Source organism: Notothenia coriiceps, unplaced genomic scaffold, assembly GCF_000735185.1.
Source record: "Notothenia coriiceps isolate Sejong01 unplaced genomic scaffold, NC01 NC01_scaffold00009970, whole genome shotgun sequence".
Classification (NCBI taxonomy): Eukaryota; Metazoa; Chordata; class Actinopteri; order Perciformes; family Nototheniidae; genus Notothenia; species Notothenia coriiceps.
This window is the reverse complement of record NW_011342671.1, coordinates 528,764-532,585: the sequence shown is the minus strand read 5'-3', so window position 1 is coordinate 532,585 and position 3,822 is coordinate 528,764. Positions and strand designations below refer to the sequence as shown.

General features: G+C 39.0%; 1 protein-coding gene across 1 annotated transcript in view; it reads right to left on the bottom strand.

Moving 5' to 3' along the window:
* LOC104945709 (protein-methionine sulfoxide oxidase mical3a-like) overlaps positions 1–3,621 on the bottom strand; it is a 26,279-nt gene extending 22,658 nt beyond the window's left edge. The window contains exon 1 of the mRNA XM_010771417.1: positions 3,468–3,621. The gene's annotated coding sequence lies outside the window, so the exon portion shown is untranslated. The remainder of the gene's footprint in view (positions 1–3,467) is intronic.
* Between the last annotated feature and the right edge of the window lie 201 nt (positions 3,622–3,822).

The following is a 3,822-nucleotide window of genomic DNA, read 5'->3' as shown; positions in this document are numbered from 1 at the left end:
GGGTGCAGTCTTGCAGGCACATCGCCTTGTCTTTTTTTAGTTTATTAACACCAAATTATTTAAAAGTATCGATAAGAGTATCGAAAAATACCGATACCGATAAGCAGTACCGGTACCGGTATCGATAAAATCCTAACGATACCCATCCCTAATAATAATAAACACATTTTATTAAGAATCAATGTAATGTTTACAACAAGCTGAAGTGCAGACGATGGGGGGGCAGGGGAGGAGCTGCCAGAGAAAACTGTCATCATACCAAAGCAAAATAGTTAAAATATGTGTTTTTGTTAGTATGCTAGTTGCTAAGTGTACATTTACTATGTATGTAGCTACAGGGAACCGGTCAGGTAGTGTAAAGTTGGTCACTTTTAGGGCAAGTTCCATTTAATAAGACAATTAACCTGCAATCATCTTGAGTTCACTGGAACTTTGGTGGATATCATTTGAGACATGACAGATATCACGTACAGATTGAAATTCATGAGTCACCAATGCTCAACCAAGCTCTGTTAGTACATGGTTTTATTACAGCTTCACTAGAAAAACTGTTAGATAATGCTAAACTAAACAATAATGTTGTACCAGACCTCTGTACACTTGGGTTTTGAATACATTAAGTCCCATTATACATTAAACAACGTAATATTGCTTGAATCTGCTGTAGTGTTCAAGGGTCAGCTGACTGGAAACATGTAAACAGTCTAATTTGCTTCAGGAATGCATTTGCCACACTGGCCTTTGTCTGACCTGCAAGGTACAAGAAACAGCCACCAAGTAAGACTTTAATCCGGAGCTAAGAGAAATCACAAAAGCAAATGGACTTGGGCCATATTTGTAAGTCATACACACAACATCAACCTCAGCTAACCTCAGCTTTGCTGTTAGTCCTCCAAATTGGATCTGCATAATAGCAAGTTCAATAAGGTCTTGGTATTTCAATTCATTAACCTTCTCTTTTGTATGTTACTGTTTTCAGAATAAAATACATCTGAAAATGTCCCATTCCCTAATCTTGATGATATCTTAATGGCTTCTACCAGGGAGTTGGGTTTTACAATGTTTGTCTGACTCAACTTTCAGGAATACGCTAATCTTCACATGACACCATTGAATAGGACACGGTTGAAGGGGGGGGGGAAAGGGTGATTGTCTTCCAGCACTAAAATGTTCTTACATTAAGTGCTTGATGCAGAACACATCCCTCAAACAGTTAAAAACATTCCATTAGGATTACTTACAGACTCCTTTTAAGGATTTACTGAAGCAGACTATAATATGCATGTTGGTTAGACATCAGCAAGCTTTTGATGAGTCAACCAGAGCAACAGAGGCTAAACCTGACCTGAGTCGGGGTACATCCAGCCGCTCATGACACAGCAGGAGCTGCTTTTTTATGAGGACTTCCTTCATTCTGTCCTTTCATCTAGCAACGCGATTCTAGGTTTGTGGTACTTTGCTGGATCGTGGGGGGGGGCAGAAAATGGCATTGATGAGTTTGAGCTTCATTCATTTATGTAAAATGGTTCCATGGTAATTAGGATGGGACATTAGATTAGTCCATTTTGTGACGAGCACTTAAATGGTGTTGTGTCTCCAAAACAGGATGAAATGGACATAGACCAATGGGAATAAGACCTGACTTATTATTATCATGAATGAATTGCAATGCATCTATGTCTGATTTAGAAGTTGGAAAAAAGACTAGGAGAAAATAATCGGAAATCAGAGATTTTGTGCGCCATAATACTAATATATATTTGATAAAGTACATATTATTATGATAATAAGAATACATGTTATTTATATAGCGCTTTTCCTGGTGTTCAAAGCGGAGACATTATGAACATTAAATTCCAAAACTGTGATGGGAATATTTATTTTTGGCCATTCCATTAAAAGACCTGTAAAAGTAAGATACCTCATCACATTACAGTATGAGTGCTGTAAATCCAATATTGTCATGCAATGATTGTCATATGTAATTGTAATGCTATCTACCAAAGTCTAAATACGCAAACATATTTTTGTTTAATGCAAGCCTGACAAAATGTAAGACTGACACAAATCTGTCCTTACATCCAAGTAAACAACCAGCCCTCAAGTTTTGTCTTGTGCCAAGTCAGCCACCCTGCAAACATCCTCTTCCAACCGCATCCTGATCTCTTAACAGGGACACTGTGAGGTATGATAAAAACATGTCGCACATCCCAATGAACGTCTGCCTCCCAGCAACACCCTGTGACCTCACAGAGTCATCGAAGCGCATTCTGACTGAATAAGGGAGGTACATCGAAAGCAACAAAGGTCAATATAACTGATCAATACAACAATGGCTCATCACTCTACTGAGACAAGGATAAGAGTCTTTGCCCTGTCAGGTCAGGATCTTACTGATACACTAAGCCACACTCTGAGTCTTCTTGCTATGTGATGATGTATGGTCCAATCTGGGTCAGCTGGAATAATATAGCATTGTTACTGTTGTTGAAGTCAGTGTGCAGTCACTCAAAAACTAAAAACAGATGAGAATTTGAGTGACCTTTGACTCATAACATGGTGCCAGACGTCTGTAGTATAAGACAACATACCTCTGGGAATAAGTCAGGTGCATCAAAACAACATCCCCTTAAAATGTATAAGCATCAACAAAGATTGCGTACTTCCTTGCATTATTCAGTTTGTGACTCATCTAAAAACTCATACAGTTTTTCCTCTTGGGTAAACACACCAGAGAGAGAAGACTGAAAGAAGAAAATGTCAAGGTCACACTGTCAGCCTTCAACTAGAAACTTTTTTACACTGCATTTACTAGATTTAAACATCAGGAGCTTCTAACTCCACATTGGATGCAGGTATGTTGTATACAATTATGAAATATAAATGTGGTCAATAGAAGTCATGAATGAGGATGCATACAATAAAAATGTACCATAACAAATGCTATTCCCCCCTAAGAGTTAACACAAGTACATATAATAAACTGTTTTTCAGATCTGACATAGATGTCGAGCCGTTTGAATGCGGCATGTCCGTATTGTGTCCGTATTGTGGCCATGCCAAATTTGACAATAGAATAAGGACAAACTTCCAGAGATTAAAGGCTTTTAAACTTCATAATTGTGTCAAGGATGAAGATATTTCAATATATATGATTGGGAGTACATATTGCCACCATCCACCACATTCCACAGGCTATTCCTTCCGACATGTACAGAACAGCTTAATGGCTAAACTGAATTAAAAACGGGGCTGGCAGATAACCACTGATGCACCATCACAGTGCATGGTACAATGCAGATACAAATGTCAGATATATTACAGTACTGCGTAGTTAAATCGTCAGTGGCTCTATTAAAACCAGCAGACCGTGACATTCCCAAACGTGCAGAGTCTGCGAGTCCTTGGATAACGTTTCAAAATGCACCGTGTTTGTCAAGGGATTCAGGGGGAACAGTTCTTCTTACCATGGAATCCTGTGCGTTTATAATCCATTCGTATAATGTGGCGGGAATAAATCCATGTCCGTGTTTGTATCCCGATTCCCCTCGTGGAATTCACTGTTGTTGTCTATTATTTAAGTAGATAATGCTCGTTAAGGCCAGAGCAAGAAGCCACACACAGTAGAGGAGAAGGCGCAACTTGAAACTGACAGAGGGGGATCAGTCGATACCATCACAACGGCAAGGAGGGGGGAGCGAACAAGTCTAAAAATAACAATATGTTAACAAAACATTGCTTAGTTATTAATTTCCCCGAAATTCGTTGGAAAACGACACTGAGACAGACTATACATGGATATTGGGACAGCACTTTGTAATG